General features: G+C 49.8%; 1 long non-coding RNA gene across 10 annotated transcripts in view; it reads right to left on the reverse strand.

Annotated features, from left to right (window-relative positions):
* Positions 1 to 21,020, reverse strand: part of LOC112579692 — a 235,781-nt gene that overhangs the window by 149,506 nt on the left and 65,255 nt on the right. For 4 of the 10 annotated variants that reach the window (XR_006640097.1, XR_006640098.1, XR_006545375.2 and 1 more), the window contains exon 1: positions 6,247 to 7,916. The exons of 1 other annotated variant lie outside the window; for it this stretch is intronic. This is a non-coding gene — a long non-coding RNA (uncharacterized LOC112579692). Of the gene's footprint in view, positions 1 to 6,246; positions 7,918 to 21,020 lie in introns of those variants that run through there. 5 more of the 10 variants (XR_006545377.2, XR_006545376.2, XR_006545373.2 and 2 more) reach the window with 5 other exon arrangements.

Consider the following 21,020-nt stretch of genomic DNA (forward strand, 5'->3'; position numbering starts at 1 on the left):
ATGGAGACAAAGGAGTAAGTGCAAGAAAGAATGATGGGAGAGAAACTGGGGACAAGCGAAGACCATTCTCTTGCGGCCTTTTGTTGTAAAAGGGAGGAGAGAGCTGGGAAGGTAGCTGGAGTTTTTTAAGGTGGGAAAGAATAAGAACCTGCTTGGACGCTAGCGGGGGTGACCGAGGACAGAGAAAGAAGCCTGTTGCAGGAGACATAGGGAAGAATTATGGGAGCACTGCTTTCCAACAGGTGAGAAGGGATGATATCTGGTTGTTCATCCCACTGAGGTACCACTTCACACCAGCTAGGGTGGCTAAGACCCGAAAGACAGTAATGAATATCAGTGAGGATGTGTGTGAGCAGCTCTTTGTGGGAAACTTCCCTACGCAGGAAGCCCTTTGTCTTGTCATTTAGCAAAACTATATTGTAACTAACTTTAAAAAAGAATTTTTGGCTGCACTATACTGCATGTGGGATCTTAGTTCCCCAATCAGGGATCAAACCCACGCCCTCTGCATTGGAAGTACTGAGTCTTAACCACTGGACCACTGGGACACCCCTGTAACTAACTTTTAAACCAAGCACCCCTATGCTCTACTCATTTGCAACCCAAGAAGACTTTTCAGATCTTTTAGTCACTCTATGCCTTGCCTAACTTATTGGTTCTTTCTGTAGATCAAAGAAGAAGAAATGAAGAATAAGTAATTAACAGATGACAATATCTCTTCCCTGGCTTCCCCTTCAGTGATCTCCTGAACTGTGGGACAAAATTGTGTGAACACAATAACATCTAGAGAAAGACCCCGAGGAGCTGACAAGCCTGCACACAGTGGAGAATGGCGATGACTCTGACCCCCAAATCGATGATTATCTAGATTACTTCCCTGTCTCCCTTTAAAAGCTTTTACAGCCAAGCAGAATCCTTGAAGGTGGTTTTGGCGGGAGGAGGGTTCAGTCCACCATCTCGCCAGATTGCTGGCATTCTGATTAAAGGCAATTTTTTTTCATCTGTGAGTATTGATTCTGTAAGCAGTGAGCAACAGAACAGATCCAATTTGATAACATGTGGAGAAATTAAAATTCTTGTACATGGTTGGTGGGAATATAAAGTGGTGCAGCTGCTTTGAAAACAGTTTGGCAATTCCTGAAAAAAGTTACACGTGGGTGATTCTAGTTAATAAAACTGTATTGTATATTCGGAAGTTGCTTAGAGAGTTGATCATAAAAGTTCTCATCATAAGAAAAGAAATTTCATAACAGTGCTTGGTGATGGGTGTTAACTAGACTTGTGGTGGTGATTATTTCCCAATATGTACAAGTATTGAGTCACTATGTCATATACTTGAAACTAACATAATGATATATATCAATTATATCTCAATAAAAAACAATTTTAAGTTAAACACAGAGCTACCATATGACCCAACAATCCCCCTTAGGTGTACCAAGAGAAATAAAGACATATGGCCACAGAAAAATGAATACATAAAAGCTCATAGCAGCATTGCTCATAATAGTCAAAAAGTGGAAACCCAAATGTCCATCAACTAGTGAGTGAATAAACAAAGCATGGCACATCCATACAGTGGAATATTATCTGGTCATAAAAAGGAGTGAAGTACCGACACATGCCTAACGTGGGTGAACCTTGACAACATTATGCTCTGTGAAAAAAGCCAGACGTCAAAGCCACAGATTGTATGGTTTCTGGCTCTATAACAGTCTATATTTCCATCTATAACAGTCTATTTCTGGCCCTATAACTGGTGAATTTATGGACATGAGACTTTTCCATAAAATAGATTAGTGGTTACCAGGGGGCTGGAGGAGGGCAGGGTAGAGTGGGCAGTGACTGCTAATGGGCATGGGATTTATTTGGGGGTGATGAAAATGTTCTGGAATTAGGTAGTGGTGATGGTTTCATATCCACTCTGTGGATATGCTAAAAATATATATAAGCATTGAATTCACACTTTAAAAGGGTGAAGGTTTTGTTTTGTGATTTTTTCCTCAATAATAGCTTTTTTAAAAACAGATCTTGTTGTGCAGAGTAGAAGGGCTGCCTTGGCCACAGAAAAGAGGCAGAGGACTCAGGCACTCATGCAGGTGGGTGGATGGGTGTGGCAGTAGGCGACCATGGACACTCTCCCGTTGCAGCTTCTAGTTTCTCAGTGAGACAGGAGGTGAGGTCATCAGCTGAGAGTGAGGAGGTGGGCTCCAGGAAGAGCAAAGGTGTTAAATGAAGAGAGAGGGAAAATGGATGGATTCGGGACATTGCAGGGCAGTGCTGAGGTCCGGTGAGGGAGGCAGAGGAGCACTATGGGTGCTGGGGAGATGGGGGAGCCCCAGCAGTCTTGAGAGTGTGGGGACCTGAGTCAGGGGCCCCGTGCTTCCCACATAACATGGCTCTCCAGGTCCCTGAACACACAGGTACACATATGGAGGTCTGCACCATCAAACCCTAAAGATGCCCACCCATCAGGCTTCATGATTTTCAATTCGTGTCTCTCACACCCTGGGACTCATCCCTCTTCAGAAATCTAGCTTCAGAGACACTTGCACGTGGACACAAGATATATGTACAGGATGTCTGCAGCAGCTTTGTTAGTAATAGTACAAGATTGGAAACAGCCCGAATGTCCATTACTGAGGAAATGGTCAAATAAATTCTGGTCCATCTGTGCTATGAAAACTCTGCAGCAATAGACGCTGGAGGGGCCTGTGTGTTTGACAGGGAAGGATGCAAAGAGGCAACATCGTTAGGTGGGAAACAGTTGCAGAACAATGAGTGTAATATTATGTGATTTTCTTTCCTTTTTTTAAAAACAAAAGCGGTATTTATAAGTGTATACATAGGTTATTAAAAGATATAAAAGATCTAGAAAGGATGCAATTTACATTGTTAATGGTGTGTAATCTTGAGGGGTAGGTTTTGGGAAAAGAGTTGAGGAAGGTTTCAGGGATTGAAAGGGTTTTAGAGGGGGCATAGATGCTTTTGTAATTTAAAAGGGAAAGATCTGGGACTACCCTGGTGGTCCAATGGCCAAGACTCCAACACTCCCAATGCAGGGGTCTCCAGGTTCAATTCCTGGTCAGGGAACTAGAATCCACGGGCCACAACTAAGGATCCCTCAGGCCGCAACAAAGACTGAAGATCCCAGGTGCTGAAACTAAGACCCAGAACAGCCAAACAAATAAATAAAAATATCAAAAATAAGTCAAAATAGAAAGGAAAGAACAGCCGTGCCCTCCACCCCATCCCTGACTCCATTCTCACTCTGGGCCAGAGAGTGCTGTGAGGCCAGCAACCCCCAGTCCAGTCAACTATGCCCTGCTTGCCCCTGGAGGTGGACACCGGGCCTGGCGAGAGCACAGTAGGTCTGGGCCAGCCTTCCCTCTGCCCGGCCATCCCACCTGCAGCTCCCAGCCTCCCCCTGCTTCCCCATACCACACAGCTGTTCCCCTCCAGCTACTTCCCCGGGGCTAGGTACAAAAGGCCATGGGAGAAGCTGCCACAATGATAATACCAGGCACTTACATAGCACTCAACTGCGTACACGGGCTCTGTTCTAAACACTTCATAAGTGAACTCCCAACAACCCCACGGGTTCCATACGCTGATATTACTATTTTCACTTTGTAGCAGATTTTTAAACACAAACCAGAAGAACCAAGAAAGACTAAGTCCCTTGCCCCAGGTGTTATGGCCCACTGACCTGAGAGAGACGCCCCCCGGCGGGAACCCATGGTCCAAGCCAGTCTCCTCCTCTGGCTTCCCTCCCCCACAGCTGCAGGTCCGTGAGCAGGCTGTGTACCTTCCAGGGTGAGGCTAGGGTTTCCTCTTCCCAGAACCCCGCCCTATACACATCTGGCACACAGGAAGCCCTCACCGTGTTTGTTGAATTAATTGCTCTGTCCTCTCATCCCCCGCTCCACCATGGCCCCGTGGGCTGTGGTTTTCCTTCTGGTCCTTGTGTGTGTGTGTGTGTGTGTTAGTCGCTCAGTCGTTTCCAACTCTTTGTGAAGCCATAGACTATAGTCCACCAGGCTCCTCTGTCCATGGGATTTCCCAGGCAAGAATACTGGAGTGAGTTGCCATGCCCTTCTCCAGGGGATCTTCCCGAGCCAGGGATCAAACCCGGGTCTCCTGCATTGCAGGCAGATATTTTTACCATTGGTTTCCTCATCTATAAAGTGAAGGGATGCACTCAATGGCGTCCAAAACCACTTCAGGACCAGAATTTACCAAAGGTAAAGCCAGTGCTCATCCCGGCAGGGTGACTGTCAGTGATGGGACATTGAGGGCCAGGGTGGGAAGTAGGAGCGCTTCCTGGACACCAGCCCTCCTGGGCCTTCAGAACCTGGGCATGTGGTCTCACCCACCCACAAGCATAGACACCTCACCCGATGTTGCCCAGGCGACACAGCTCCAGAGAACAGCAGCCCACACCCTGCTCCATGGGCTCCGCAGGGGACACCCTGCCCAGCTTCGTGGAAGGTGAGGAGCTGCTGTCCCCGAGTCAAAAGTCCTGGCGCCCAGGCAGCCTGCCATAGGTGGAGGAGAGCACACGGCACGTGAGCGGCACGTGCTGGCTGCATGCAGCACCTCTGGCCAGGTGAGCCGGCCTGGAACTCACAGACGTGGGGGAGGGGACCAAGCCGTCTCCAGTCTCCTGGGGCTGTGGAAGCCCAGGGCCGCCCTCCTACAGTCCTTGTGCAGCCAGCCAGCAAGCGCCAGGACGACAACCTGGTGGACAGAGAGCCCGTGGAGGGAGGCGGGAGGGGCCCCGGCGCTGCTGTGTGCAGGCGCTTTGGCACATCCGCTCAGAGTGCCCACAGGAACTGGCCGCCTCATTCCTCAACTGAGGAGCCTGAGGCCTAGAGAGGCCAGAGGCAGGGCCTGGATCACCAGCTGGGACTGAAGTCAACTCCCGGGTCCAAACCCCACGCCCCTCCTCCTTCCATCACTCCTGAGTGAGCCAGGATCCTGAGTCGGGACTCGGATGCAGCCGCCGGCCCTGTCCACCCCAGCCCTGGGCTTCCAGCCTCAGCCTGGAACCGGCTCTTGATCTGAGTGGCCTCAGATCTGTGATCCAATGGGTCCTGAGCTCGATTCCACCAGTGGATTCACTGTCAGCACCTGAGCCCCCAGACAGTACATCCCCCCGAAACTCCCACTGCCCCCCATCATTCGTAACTGCTCCATACTTCTTAACAGAGCCTCCCAGTTCCATCACTCAGGGTCACAGAGCCAGACAATGGCAGGCCTCAGCCCTCACAAGAGGTCCAGGTAGACCATCAGAAATAAACAGGGGACTTCCCTGGTGGTCCAATGGTTAAGAAACTGCCTGCCAAAGCAGGAGACATAGGTTCGATCCCTGGTCCAGGAAGATCCACATGCTGCAGAGCGACTAAGCCTGTGCACCACAGCTACTGAGCCTGTGCTCCAGAGCCTGTTCCACAACTAGAGAAAGCCCACGCAGCAACGAAGACCCAGCGCAGAGAAAAATAAATACATCTTTTTTTTTTTAATGTAACAAACTGGGGAAGGAGGGAGGCTCTGCTTCCTCCATGCACAAGAGGTAACTCTCTGAGTGTTTCCTTTTCCCTTCCCTGGGATAGATTTTTAAGCTCTCCAGGGAATAGCTGGGCCCTGACACTCTCGCAAGGTACCATGGAGGTCTATGGTCCCAGGGACAACTCCAGGCTACAGGCGGACCCATAACCAAGGTGAGAACCCCAGGTAAGCTCTCCCTATGCCCATTCATGCCACACAACCACACCGAGACACGGCCACTCAGTCTACAAAGTGCCCCTGGCGCCCCCTCCTCCACCCATCCACCCTAGTCCTGGGCTGCACACAGGTGGCCCCCATCCCCAATAGTGCCAACTCAGAGGACTCAACAGACACCTAACGGCGAGCAGCCCTTCCCCACCGCCTGCCTGGAGCCTGCTCCTGGGCCAGAAGCCAGGCAGATTTTCCTGGAACTTCTGTGGCCTCCAGCACCAACATACGGAGAAACCTGGGGGAAGAAAGGTCGGAATAGAAACAGGCAGAACAAGTAGGGGCTGTGGGGAGGAGGGAGGTACCGTGTGGATCATCCCTACCCACCCCCTCAGCCCTGTCTCTGCCACTTGCTGCTTCCCTGCGCAGGCACATGAAAGCTTCTACCCACCCCTCCCCAGAACAGACACACAAGTCAGGGAGACAGAACAGCATCCAGGTTACAGTAAACCAAGTAGAGGATGGTACCTTGGCACAGAGGAAGGCTCATCTCAGACACTGCGAATCCAGGAGGACTTCCTAAAGGAAGTGCTTTCTAACGCCTCGAGGGAAAGACTTCTCCAAAGAAAAAGTTTGTATAAAGGCCCTGAGGCCATAGAAAGTGTGGTGAGGATTGAGGAGAGATGGAAGGCTCTGCATACAGCTGGCAGCTAGAGCAGCCCTGCTCCACACTGGCAGCCAGCAGCTTGCTTGTTCTGCTTCTTAGACATCCGCAGGAATGCGCCCAGCCTCCCACTGGCCCCATGAGCATATTTTGGAAAATGTCTTGTCACAGTCTTCAGCCCAGCCTGAGACTCCTCTGACCTCCGGCATCCTCTCTGAGGCCACTGCTGGGTGGGACCTTGATCCTCATCCCTCCAGGAGTTCCTGACTCATCCTGGAAAAAGCTAAAAAGCCCAGTCTTCTCAAGAATCAGTCTGGCTCTGGGGGGAGGGCAGCCGTGACCCCAGCTCCAGGACACACAGACAGTGGAGGGGGGCAGGGAGCAAGTTAGAGACAGGAGAAGATGCAGAAACACAGACGGGGGCACAGAGACTGATGGGAAGAGAGACGGGAGGTGCTGACCACAGACACGGAGACGACAGCCCAAGGGAGCAGGAGAGATATACAGCAGACAGCGACGGCTCACATAAGCCAGAAACAAAGGGACACTCTTAGGTACACAGGACAAGCTGCCAAAGACAGCCAAGGACCACAAAGTCAGCTGATCAGCTGATCTGGAGGCAGCCTATGGGCCTCAGAAGAGGTTGGGTGGGGTGTCAGAAGGCAGCTCCCAACTCCAGGATGGGTCCACTGACTGCACTTGCAGAATAGACCATGAGGGGGCGGTGTTGCTCCAGCCACTGCCCTTCAGCCAGGAGTCTGGCCTCCCCAAAGACAAAGGCAAACTCCTTCCATCAGAAGCAGCAGAGGTGGGCCCAGGCTCACTGAAGGGGTAAGAGACACGGATGAGGGAACCTAGAGCATTCACACCTGGCCTGGAGACCCCGCCTCACCCCAGCATCTCCTCAGACCCGCCCCTTCCCTCCACATTCCCCATCACCAGCCTCATTCTACCTTTCCGGTCTCCTGCCTTGCAGGCCCAGAGCATAGAAGGGCAGAGCCAGGAGGGGCTGGCCAACTTCTCCGCCCTTTCTGTAAAGGACATGACAGCCGCTAGGTCTGAGGACTGCCCTTGGATCCTGCCACAGGACCCAGTCCCTTCCTTCACATCTTCCCTTGAAGGCTCTTGGATTCAGAGCATCCCTCACAAAAGCACCGAGGTCTTGGCTGAGCCAACACTTTCCAGCAGACTGCAGTGCTGAAAGCACAACTGCAAGCTTGGGCCACATTAATAGAACATAATGTCCAGTGGAGGACAGCAGTCAGCAGCGATGAAGTCCAGGCCTCTGGTCACTTCTCTTGAAGGGACGTCAGCAAACCAACGTGACCCAGGAGGAAGACCACTGTGGAAACATGCTACACATTCAAGATCCATCAGGGAGCACCAACACCGTGTCAAACACTTGATATATTAAGTGTTATATATTAAGTGACATATTAAGTGTTTATTGTATCTTAACAGCAACTTGCATCATCATATCCACTTTACAGGAAAACTCAGAAAAGCTCTTCTTCCAATGACTATCCTGTGTGTGTGTGTGTGTGTGTGTGTGTGTGTGTGTGTGTGTGTAAGTGTGAGTGTGCTCAGTCAGGTGCAACTCTTTGCAACCCCATGGACTGTAGACTGCCAGGCTCCTCTGTCCATGGAATTTCCCAGGCAAGAATACTGGAGTGGTTGCCATTTCCTCCTCCAGGGGATCTTCCCGACCCAGGGATCAAACCCTCAACTCATGCGTCTCCTTTGTCTCCTTCATTAGCAGACAGATTCTTTACCACCAGCACCCCTATCCTGTAGCTGTGGTATTTCTCAAAGCTCCATTTCCGGCCTCTCTTCTCCTTCATACATATTTCCGGAGTGGTCACATTTGATCCCATGACCTAGACTTTGTTCTCAAGTTAAGTCGTTTGCCAAGATCATTCTCCCAGATTCCAGATCAGTCTATCCACTGGCCTTCTCATCTCCTCCTGGATGTCTTCAGGGACCTAGCCTTCTACGTGCCCAACGCTGACTGCTGATCTTCGTGGTCTGTTCTCCTGAGTCCAGCGCTGTAGGGCAGCCAAGCTCCCTGCCTCAGTGGGCCAGCAGAGGGTGTCTACAGGTCGGCCAAGGCCTTGTGGGGGCGAGGGAGGCTCACGCTGGAGCACTGCTGAGCACCAGTGAGCACCACAGTCTCTTTCCTCCCCTTCAACCCCTCCCACCCCATGGTCCTCCTTTGGTCGCTGCGGTCTCTCTTCCCTCCATCTCTGGGGAAATGGAAAACAGCCTTGCGAGTGAGGGATGGAAGGGGATTTTGAGCACAAGCAGGAGAGGGGGAAGGAAACGCACGCACAGGGAAACACCGGACCCTTTGTTGGAGCGATTCTGCCCCACAGCCATCTGGGGCTGGGGTTTGGCTCAGCAGGAGCAGCAAAAGGGCAAAGTGGTAAGAGAATTTACAGTGAGAAAGTTGTTGTGCAGTCGCTCAGTCTTGTCTGATTCTCTGTGACCCCACGGACTGCAGCACGCCAGGCTCCCCTGTCCTTCACTGTCTCCTGGAGTTTGCTCAGACTCATAGCGATTGAGTCAGTGATGCCATCCAACCATCTCCTCCTCTGTCGTCCCCTTCTCCTCTTGCCCAGTGAGCAAGAGGATGATAGAAATAATGTCATCCAAGCAGACTAGAAAGGAAAATGCAGACAAGGGAGAATTGAGGAGACAGAGTTCTAAGGACATCAAAAAAAAACCAAAACCCTCTTGTGGAAGGAGCTGATAGCAGGCCAGACGGGATGGCTGCAAGGTCACACAGTCTTAGTACAGAAGGGCTTGGAGGGAGAGGGAGGGAGCAGGGCGGGGCTATTGAGCCTGGGCAGGAATGGGGGCCATTCCCACTGGAGATCCTGGATGCTCTGGGTTTTCCCAGGCCACTGCCCCAGTCAGAAGAGGCAGGGAGGAGCCGGGATAGAGCAAAGCTGGCTGATGGGAGGGACCCAGGGGACTGGAGACCTCTGGCATCATGACAGCCCCTCAGGTTCAGGGTCTAGGAGCCTGAGTTAAGAAGTGGAGTGGGCTGGGCTGTCTGGTCTGGGAGCAGGCTGTTGCAGACCCAGCTGTGGGTAAGACAGAGACAGAGGTAGAGACCAGTCAGTTTTCCTGGGGAGGGGCTGGGTCACTTAACACAGCAAGTGTCAGAGAGTCGGGAGGGAGAACGGCCAGGCATGGATGGGAGGTGGGGGTCCAGACTCCACACAGGGCAACCTCCCAGGTGGATGTCAGGGGAGGGGCCCTCCAAAATGAATCACATGGGTGTAGCGGGTGCCCTTTCTGCAGGAATGCTTTCTCAAGTCATTCAAAGGCATGTTGCAGCCTCAGAGATGTTAGGAGCCAGGGGCTGAATATTTGGATACTGTGTCCAATCTAGAACCTGTGGGGAGGATTTGGTTGTCTTCCTGCTGCGTCTGCCAAGGCCCAAGGGAAGATGCTGCCAGGAACAGGTGTGGCAAATTTTCCCAGCTTGATTACTCTTCCCTGTCACTGAGCACCTCCCCTTAAAGTCCCCTGGTCCAGAATTATTTGTGAGCTCTACTGTTTGCAGCATCACTGACTCAGTGGACATGAGTTTGAGCAAACTCTGGGAGACAGTGAAGGACAGGGAAGCCTGGCATGCTGCAGTCCATGGGATCGCCTAGTCAGACATGACTTAGCGACAGAACATCAACCGTATGCCTGACACCAGGCGGCGCGCTGGGAGTACACAGGCAAGTAAACAATAGCCCTTGTCCTTGAGACACTTGCGGTCCTGCAGGGTAGGCCTTCCATCTTCTCGCCTGGCACCAACCAGGCAGGAGACAGCGTAGGTGCTCCCAGTCTTTGCACAAGCGGTTCCCCTTGCTTGGAATACCCTCCCCTCCCCACTCCCTCACATCCCTCCTACACATCTCACCTGCTTAATCAGCTCCTCTTCAAGTAACATCAGCTTTGATGTCCCTCAATCTGGGAAGACTTCCTGGAATGCCCAGTTATGAGGGCCACTTCCCCACTCCCATTCCCCTTCCCCCCCACCCCCCCCACCCCCTGCCACCACAACTCCCCTGCCTTAGCCGAAGTTGTAAAGATGTTGTGCAGTTGTGGTTTGACGGTGCGACCTCCAGAGTCAGAGTCCAGAGGTGGCCTTCGAATCTTGGCGTCTTCACTGACCAGCTGAGGGTGCCTGGGTAACTTACTTGACTTCCCCGTCTGTTAGATGGAGGGGGGAAGGGATTTGTTTTGGTTTTTCTTCTATTTTTTTCAGCTTTTTTTTTCAATTAAGATTTTTCTGATGTGGACCAGTTTGAGCATTCTTTGGCATTGCCTTTCTTTGGGACTGGAATGAAAACTGACCTTTTCCAGTCCTGTGGCCACTGCTGAGTTTTCCAAATTTGTCGGCATATTGAATGCAGCACTTTCACAGCATAATCTTTCAGGATTTGAAATAGCTCAACTGGAATTCCATCACCTCCACTAGCTTTGTTTGTAGTGATGCTTTCTAAGGCCCACTTGACTTCACATTCCAGGATGTCTGGCTCTAGGTGAGTGATCACACCATCGTGATTATCTTGGTCGTGAAGATCTTTCCGATGCTATAAAGAGCAATATTGCATAGGAACCTGGAATGTTAGGTCCATGAATCAAGGCAAATTGGAAGTGGTCAAACAGGAGATGGCAAGAGTGAACGTGGACATTCTAGGAATCAGCGAACTAAAATGGACTGGAATGGGTGAATTTAACTCAGATGACCATTATATCTACTACTGCGGGCAGGAATCCCTTAGAAGAAATGGAGTAGCCGTGACATCTCTGCATACCCCAAACCCCAATCTGTGGACACCCAAGCAACAAATACCCTTTGTCACCCTAAGATCAGAAAGCCATACCTGGAAATTATATCCTGCGCACAGGGTCGTCTGGAAATGAAAGCGTTAGCCCAGGGCCCAGCACAGAGTCGGTGCTCGGTGGTGGTGATGATGGTGGTGATCAGAACGCAGCACGGGTGTAAGAAGTCTCAGACAGGACCCTCGCTGTGCATCCCATGCCTTGGGCTCCCCTGGGGTGCAGGGCCAGGGTGGTGAAAGGCTGCACTCACTAAACCTCCCCATCCTGCTCTTCTCAGCACCACCCCCGCCAAGCCTGGGCACGTGGAGATGCGTCCGCAGTGGTCATAAAGGTGGGGGAGGTGGAGACCCGCACACAAGGCCAGCCCAGGCAAGGCTGGGGGTGGGATCAGGAGCTGTGAGCCAGAGCCCCAGTGAGGGACAGTTTATGGTGGCATTGGTTAAGAGCACAGCTCTGAGCCAGACTGTATGGATTCGACCCTCTGTGTGACCTCAGGCAGCCACCCTAAGCTGTGTCTCGGTCTTCCCCCAGTAAAACGGGGATGAGAGCAGAACCACTTCCTAGGGTTGAGGGGGAGTTAGAAGAGGCCAGAAGACGCCGGAGTCAGGAAAAGGCAGCAGACAGACGATGAACCCAAAGGGAAACGGCCAGTTGCAGATGCTGGGTTTGGGTTTCGCTAGAGGAGAGCATGCCTAGCCCGGGAGCTGGGCTGCCCCAGCCGCCGCCTCAGGACCTCTGCCTCCAGCCTGCTCCGGGATTCCTCCGCCCTCAGCCCTGCAGCCCACCTACCCCTCCTTCCTACCTCGAACTCCTTCTGACCACGATCTCTTGCCATACATCATTCACGCTTCTGCACAAACATCACCTCCTGGGAGAGGCTACCCTAAAGGTCCTCCTCACCTGGGCCTTTCTGATAATTCTGTCTCAGACCCTCGGAGCATTTAATCACAGGAAAATCCTCCCGTAATGTTCATTCAGACATAGCGCAGTTGGGGGTTTCCTCTTGCCTCCCAGCTACAACCACTTCTGGCGAACTAGGCAATACTCCAGCTTACCTCCTTGGGAACAACACGTCCAGGAAGCACAGCCTGTTCGGGACTTTCTCACTTCAGTGCCAGTTCAGTTATGCATACAATAAGTTGTACTGTTTTACTTTTTGAGATAGGAAAATGATCCATTTTTTAAAAAACTTTTTACTGGGAGAAAATTGCTTTACAATATTGCGTTGGTTTCTGCTATACATCAGCATGAATCAGCTACAGGTATACATGTGCCTCTCCCTCATAAACCTCCCTCCCATCTCCCACCCCAGCCCACCCCTCTAGGTTGTCACAGAGCACTGTGTCACAGAGCACATGTCTAGTTGAATCAGGCCAGATCATGAAGTTGTTTTTTTCTTTTTTTCCCCAGTTATTTATCTATTTTTGGCTGCATTGGGTCTTGGCTGCTGCTCTTGGGCTTTCTCTAGTTGTGGCAAATGGGGGCTACTCTTTGTCGTGGTGCTCAAGCTTATTGTTGTGGTTTCTTTTGTTGAGGAATACAGGCTCTGGGTGTGCGGGCTTCAGTAGTTGCGCTCGCAGGCTCAGTAGCTGTGGTGATGGGCTAAGTTATTCCGGGGCAGGTGGGATCTTCCCAAACTAGGGATCAAACCCGAGTCCCCTGCATTGGCAGGCAGATTCTTAACCACTGGATCACCAGGGAAGCCCATCTGCCTTTAAAATTCAATGTTGGCTTTATTTCCACTTGCAAAACAAAAATGACGTCTCCAAACTAAAAATGACATTTACTTTGTATTCATTTACTTTGAAAGTCATTTAATATGTCTTTTTAAATTATTTCATACAGGACATCTATTAAAGCTCTGGATTGGGCTACCCAGCTGAGAGCAGTGCCACAGCTCAGAATTTTTTATAAGCATAGGTACTACATTTTAGGGTTTCCCCGGTGGCTTAGCAGTAAAGAATTGCCTGCAATGCAGGAGACAAAAGAGATGTGGTTCAGCCCCTGGGTAGGGAAGATCCCCTGGAGGAGGGCATGGCAACCCACTCCAGTATTCTTGCCTGGAGAATCCCATGGACAGAGGAGCCTGGTGGGCTATAGACCATGGGGTCTATAGACATGACTGAGCACGGCACAGCACTACATTTTAAAAATTATTTTATACAGAACTTCTTTTAGGACAGTGACTATCTAAGCCCTCCTTTTCTTCTTTCCCCCCCAAGGAGTAGAGGAGAGATCATTCTTTTGTGAACTCTTTTTGGAAAAAGTAAGAGAGAGAGATGGGAAGGTAGCTGGAAGGGGAATTGGGTCAAGAGAGGTTTGGGAGTCTCTGCTTCTGTGAAGGTCTTTTTCATTTCCTCAAGTTGGGCTCCCTCCCACCCTCCACCCCATCCCACCCCTCTAGGTTGTCACAGACCATGCCTAACACATAGCAAATGCTTTTATAAGCCATTTCCTCTTATTATGACTGCATTAGTCCAGAGGAGAGATGATGTAAGCTTTGAAAGGTAACAGTGAAATTATTTCTGTGGAAGACTGCAGCTGTAAGAGGCTGCGGAGTTAAAAGGTTTTACTGAAGACCCAAAAGCTTGGAGAGAAGCAGGCAAGACTGCCATTTGGGAGGTGGATGGGAGAGGTTGGTATGTGAAATGAAGTAATCATAGTCGACGCCAGCCCTCTCCTGTGATCACAGAATTTCAGGAAGCCCAAAGAGAAAGACCATGACCTCTCTCACTCCCTGGGGAAGCTGGCTCCACAGCTGAACTGCTGGGAGCACTGCTCTATCCTCACCAGGAGCACTGAGGATAGGCCAGGCTTCCTCAGCCCCACACCATCCTTATCATGATTTATGAAGAAGACAAACCCAGGAAGGAAGCTTCAATCAAGGACCAGCCAAGAAACATAATCATTTAATGCATTAAACTCTGTTTGGATGATGGTTTCAGGGTTTTCTCCATCACATTTGTATCTTGATTCCAATAGTATGTCTTTGATAGAAGCCTCAATAAATAGGTGTCTCTAATGGTGAGGTGAAGGGATGAATAGTCTGGTTTCTGAACAATTTGAGAAATAAATTAGAATAATAATAATTTAAAAAGAACCTAACAGAGTGTGACAGTGGAGACCTTGTCCTCATGGAGGACCTCATGACCTTAGGCTGCTGCCAGAGAGAACACTCCAAAGGAAGAGAGCTGCAGGAGGGTCACAAATCGAGCTTCCTGCTACCATCTGTGTTTATGTCTTCAGTTCAGTTCATTTCAGTCACTTAGTCATGTCCGACTCTTTGCGACCCCATGAATCACAGCACGCCAGGCCTCCCTGTCCATCACCAACTCCCGGAGTTCACTCAAACTCAACGTCCATCGAGTCGGTGATGCCATCCTGCCATCTCATCCTCTGTCGTCCCCTTCTCCTCTTGCCCTCAATCCCTCCCAGCATCAGAGTCTTTTCCAATGAGTCAACTCTTCGCATGAGGTGGCCAAAGTACTGGAGTTTCAGCTTTAGCATCATTCCTTCCAAAGAACACCCAGGACTGATCTCCTTTAGAATGGACTGGTTGGATCTCCTTGCAGTTCAAGGGACTCTCAAGAGTCTTCTCCAACACCACAGTTCAGTCTTATAGGAGTTTATTTGCTCTTGTCTGATGAAGTTATCCCTTGCATCCCCCAAGGTAAAGTGATGTCTGAGGACAGAGAAGGTGGAAACAGGTGACCCCTGTCAGGTGTGAAGGGTCAGGATAGAGCTCTGGGCAGGGTGAGGTCCTCAAGCTGGCACAGGGATTGGTTTCTTGTTACATTCTGTGTTTTGTTTTGTTTTTCCCCTTCATCATCCCTGAACTTTGTGCAATGTTTTGTTAAATGCCCCAATCTTGACTCAGCTGTGTTTTAGGAAATTGAGGCAATGATCAGGATCAGCCACCTAGAGCCAGTGGGGAGTGGCCTTTGGCTGTTTAGTGACAGAGCCAAAGGGAACAGAATCCCAGGGGGACACTGAGACTTCAGAAGCCATTCTTGATCTAGAAGTGGAAGTTTCGCTCTACATGGCTAACCCTGGAGAACTGGGCCTTGAATTTGTTCTGAGTCAGCCACACCCTATACAGAAAATCTACTGGCATTCAGATCTGCTCCCTGGCTTTCCCCCACCAGGAGATCTCCCCAGGGGTCACGTCACGCAGAGCCTTCTTGCACTCCACACTTCTGGAGGTACAGGCAGACACCCTGCCCCCTCCAGGTTCTCCATTAGTGGGAAAATCCTCCCATATTTCCTTCAGCCCAGCTCCACTCTGCCTGGAGAGCAAGACCTGCAGACACCCTAATGTGATGGTGAGTGAACACATTCCCTCCAGGCAGCTCTCCCATGGGGAGACCGTGTCTATCAACAACGTTACTGTGTATGTGAACTGGACTTTCCACAGACCCCCACCAGGCAAACAGAGATGTGTCTCTTTCCAAAAAAGGAGGGAAAAGGAGCAGTTCTGGGAGTGGGAAAAGAAGTAAGCAAGGCTTAAAACCCAGGCTGTGGTTTTAATTCCATTCTCTCTTTATGCCTCTACCCCACCCCCCAGTTTATTAAGGGCTCCAGATTAAATATACAAGATGTACTTGTAATGTAGAGACCCTGGCTCGGTCTCCAGAGACTGTCAGGGGAAACAAAACCACAAATTGAGAAACAGAGAAAAAGCAGTCTGTGACCATGTACTTTCAGGATCTCCTTAGTCAGTGAATTATTTAATAGGATAAATGGAAGACGAGGAGTTGCTATATCAACTGGGTGCCTGCAGCTCTGAAATCAGCCTTCAAAACACCCTGTTTGCCAGTAGAGCATATTCTCTGTGGGCCCCACACCCTTTCTGGAAGGGCAAAGAAGTGTAGGGAATTTGCCTTTATAGTGTATTGAGGAGTTGCAAGCTGGAGGGTCCTTAAGTCACTGAGTCTTTTGATAAGGAGTTGATGCCCTGTATGCTTAGCTCCTGATTGAGAGATGCATCCAGGGCCTTAACAAAAGAGCTCTGATGGGACTTCCTGGTGGTCCAGGGTTAAGAACCTGCCTGCCAATGCAGGGGACACAGACTTGATCCCTGGCCCAGGAAGATTTCACATGCTGCCGGTTAGCGAATCCCGTGTGCCACAGCTACTGAGCCCGCATGCTGCAACTACTGCACCCCACGTGCCCTAGAGCTCACGCAGCAATAGAAGCCACTGCAGTGAGAAGCCCACACGCAATAATAAAGACCAGGGGCAGCTAAAAATAAATTAATTAATTTTTTTAAAAAGAAAGAAAGAAAGAGTTCTGATAATGTACCATAGAAAAAAAGTATCTCTGGGACTTTCCTGGAAGTCGAGTGGCTAGGTTTCCGCACTCCCAATGCAGGTTTGATCCCTGGTCTGGGCTCCAAAATCACTACAGATAGTGACTGCAGCCATGAAATTAAAAGACGCTTACTCCTTGGAAGGAAAGTTATGACCAACCTAGATAGCATATTCAAAAGCAGAGACATTACTTTGCCAACAAAGGTCCGTCTAGTCAAGGCTATGGTTTTTCCTGTGGTCATGTATGGATGTGAGAGTTGGACTGTGAAGAAGGCTGAGCACTGAAGAATTGATGCTTTTGAGCTGTGGTGTTGGAGAAGACTCTTGAGAGTCCCTTGGACTGCAAGGAGATCCAACCAGTCCATTCTGAAGGAGATCAGCCCTGGGATTTCTTTGGAAGGAATGATGCTAAAGCTGAAACTCCAGTACTTTGGCCACCTCATGCGAAGAGTTGACTCATCGGAAAAGACTCTGATGCCGGGAAGGATTGGGGGCAAGAGGAGAAGAGGACGACAGAGGATGAGATGGCTGGATGGCATCACTGACTCGATGGACGTGAGTCTCAGTCAACTCCGGGAGTTGGTGATGGACAGGGAGGCCTGGTGTGCTGCGATTCATGGGGTCGCAAAGAGTCGGACACGACTGAGTGAAGGATCTGATCTGATCTGAAGGAACTAAGATCTCGCATGCCACACAACAAGGCCATCAAGAAAAAAATTATGCTTCTCCCCAGGGTTTAACCAGGGCCATCAACTGAATAAAGGGCCTCTGGTACCTAGCAGAGTATGAAACATACATTAGCATTCAATAAACTTATAGGTTAATGGTTGCACAATGGATGGATGGTGTGCGGATGGGTGGGTGGATGGATGGCAGTGAGTGCCTGTCATAAGTGTACTGTCCAGTTTGCAGAGCCCCCACCCTGCTCTGCTGCACATTCTGCCTGCCTCGCCCATTTAACGGTTTCTGTCTATTCAATCCCCAGTGTATGTGAGCCACTTGCACAAATCCAGTACCCTTACTCTACTGATGAGGCAGCCAAGGCACAGAGTGGAAATGACCTAAGTTCACACAACAAGTTATCAGCAGAGCCAGGACAGGAGCCCCAGTACTACTGGTTTGTGTGTTAGTATGTAGCTTGGTGGGTCTTTTAAATATTATTGAATGCACGCATATGTGAATTAATTAAACTTTCATTTTCCCAACTGCCTTGAAGTTGGTCCCACTGTGCTGTAGTGTCATCTTAGCTCTACTCTCCATCCCCACTCAAAGCATCATCCCGGGCTGCCCTCCCTGGACCAGAACTTGCCTGCCAACCTCTTCGCCCTGGTCCCACCGAGACGGGGTAGCTGTACTTGCAGTTCCAACAGTCCTATTTTCTACCGTCAGGTCCACATGTAAGGGATTTTCTACTTTTTGGCTGCACAGCACCTTTCTCTCCCGCTTTGGTAATCGTCTCTCAGTGTTCCTTTCCCCCATTGTCCATATGTGGGCTTTTCCCTGGAGCTGATGGTCATTCTGTTCCCAGAGATGAGAGGCGAGGGAAGAGGCTGGTTGGCTTAAACCAAGCCACAGACCCTAGGGAGTCCCTCGGGTCTGGCTCTACTCCATTCAAAGTCAATGAGTCTGGAGCAGGCAGTCACTGGCCCTCTAGAAAAGAAATTCCCTGGAAGTTGCTCACCACCATTTGGGGGTCATGATGAGAATCTTTATCTGAAAATGGAGCCAACAAAGAAGAGGAAGAGTTAGAGAAAGAGAAACCAGGTCCCTATTAAATAGAACCCTGGGTATAGCCTCACTTGAAGTTGACATAACCCCTGAACTATTCAGTTAACAACTAATTCTCTCTCTTGCCTAAGCCAATTTGGGGCAGGTTTCCTGTCATTTGCAGCATAAAGAGAACTCCTGGGGGGCAGGGCACTTTCCCAAATATTTTCCTCTAAGGAACAGAAGGTGTGCTAGCCTCAACTCTCTGGATTGCAAGCGATGTATGCAAGTGCCACGAGACTGAGCATGCTCTCAGCCAACATGCACAGGTCTCTCTGCTCTGTACTAGGAACTGAGGTTGCAAAGATGACTAAGACATATTAGCAATCATAGCCCAGTAACAGGGGGATAGCTCCTCCTGGAAAAGTGGATTAGACTCAGCAGAGGACTTTCCTGGTAGCACAGTGGATAAGAATCCACCTGCCAATGCAGGGGACCCGGAAAGATTCCACATGCCTTAGAACAACTAAGCCTATGCATAACTACTGAGCCCACACTCTAGAGCCCATGAGCCTCAGCTACTGAAGCCTGCACGCCTAGAGCCTGTGCTCCACAACAAGAGAAACCCCTGCTCACTGCAACTAGAGAAAGCCTGTGCATAGCAACAAAGACCCAGCACGACAACAACAAATTTTTTTTAATAATTAATTAATTTTTTTTAAAAATTGACATGTATCTGACCCACAGACAGGAGGACAATCATAATTGCAGAGCTTCTCCCAAAGAACCAAGGGGTCTGAGATCCATTTTGGGCTCCCCAGCCCTGGAAGTCCTGCACTAAGTAGATGAGCCCCCAGAATATCTGGCTTTGAAGGCCAGAAGGGCTTGTTCACAGGGAAGTTGGAGGACTGTAGGAAAGAGACTCTGTTCTTAAATGTGCATGCATGCATGCTCAGTTGTTCAGTCGTGTCTGAGTATTTTGCGACCCCATGGACTGTAGCCTGCCAGACTCCTCTATCCATGGGATTTTCCAGGCAAGTATACTGGAGTGGGTTGCCATTTCCTCCTCCAGGAACTCTTCCCAACCCAGGGATCAAACCTGTGTCTCTTATGTCTCCTGCACTGCAGGTGGATTCTTTACCGCTGAGCCATCAGAGAGGAAGCACACAAAATGTCACATGCTCTGAGACCCAGTGCAGAGGCCTGGGTCATACCCACTAGCTGATCTCAGAGAGCATTCCAGAGAGGCAGGAGGTAACTGGAGCTCACTCTGGGGACACAGATGCTGGCAGTATCATTTGGGAAACTCATTCTAGCGTGAGGACATGCTAATAGCGTGCTGGCAAGCTATTAGCTATTCTAGCCTATTAACACCAGAGGCTTGCCTTCCCACTAACTGGTTAGCACCAGGCTCAGGACCCCCTGCCCCAGGCCAAGAAGCTAGATCTGCAGTGACCCAATTCCACCCAGCCAGCGAGCCTGCACCAGCTCTGGACAGCCCCAGGCTCCCCTGCCAGCCACACCAGGACCAGACCTGCCCACCAGCAAGCAGCCTCCACAGAAGGCAGAGCCTGGCAGCCAACTGGGCCAGGGCCAGTCCTAGCCATCAGTGAACCCACAGCAGTCACCTCCCAAATGACAGAAAGGCCCATGGCACCCATGTACAGACCATTCCTAGTGCATACAGGTGACCAGAGGAGTGTGCTGCCAGCCCCTATAGGACACCTCCTACATGAGGCCACTTCCAGATCAGGAAACATAGCCAACCCACCTAATACACAGAAATAAAAACAGAGAATCGGGCAAAGTAAAGTGACAGAGAAATATGTTCCAAATAAAGAAGCGAGATAAAATCCCCAAAGAAGAACTAAGCAAGGTAGACATACGTGATCTACCCAATAAAGAGTTCAAGGTAATGATCACAAAGATTCTCAGAGAACTTGGGCGAAGAATGGATGAAGACAGTGAGAAGGTAGAAGCTTCTAAGAGTTAGAAAATATAAAGAGCCAAACAGAGCAAAGCATATAATAACTAAAAGAAAAAAATACACTAGAGGAATCAGCAGCAGATTAGATGATACAGAGGAACAGATCAGCGAACTGAAAGACAGAGAAGTGTCTTCCAATCACCCAAACTGAACAGAAAAGAGAGGGCTTTTTTTTTTCCCCCCTTTGGCCGCACCAAGTGGCATGCAGGATCCTAGTCCCCCAACCTGGGATTGAATACGCACTCCCTGCAGTGGAAGCATGGAGTCTTAACCACTGAATTGCCAGGTTAGTCCAAAGAGTTTTGTTTTTTTTTTTAAAAAAGGATAGTTTAAGAGACCTCTGGGACAACATCAAGAGTACTAACATTTGCATTGGAGGGGTCCCAGAAGAAGAAGAAGAGAGAGAAAACTTACTTGAAACTTTCTTTTTTACTTGAAAAAATAATAGCTGAAAATTTTCCTAACCTGGAATGGAAATGGATATCCAGGTCCAGGAAGTACAGGGAGTTCCAAATAAGAAAACCCAAAGAGATAAACACCAAGACACATCATAATTAAAATGGCAAAAGTTAAAGAATCTTAAAAGCCACAAAGCGAAAAGCAACTAGGTACGAAGAGGGGAATTCCTATAAGACTATCAGTTGACTTTTCAGCAGAAACTTTGCAGGCCAGAAGGGAGCGGCACGATAAATTTAAAGTGATGAAAGGAAAACACCAAGAATACTCTCCCCAACAAGGCTATGATTCAGATCTCAAGGAGAGATAAAGAAGTTTTACAGACAAGCAA

This window comes from Bubalus bubalis, chromosome 16 (genome assembly GCF_019923935.1).
Source record: "Bubalus bubalis isolate 160015118507 breed Murrah chromosome 16, NDDB_SH_1, whole genome shotgun sequence".
Classification (NCBI taxonomy): Eukaryota; Metazoa; Chordata; class Mammalia; order Artiodactyla; family Bovidae; genus Bubalus; species Bubalus bubalis.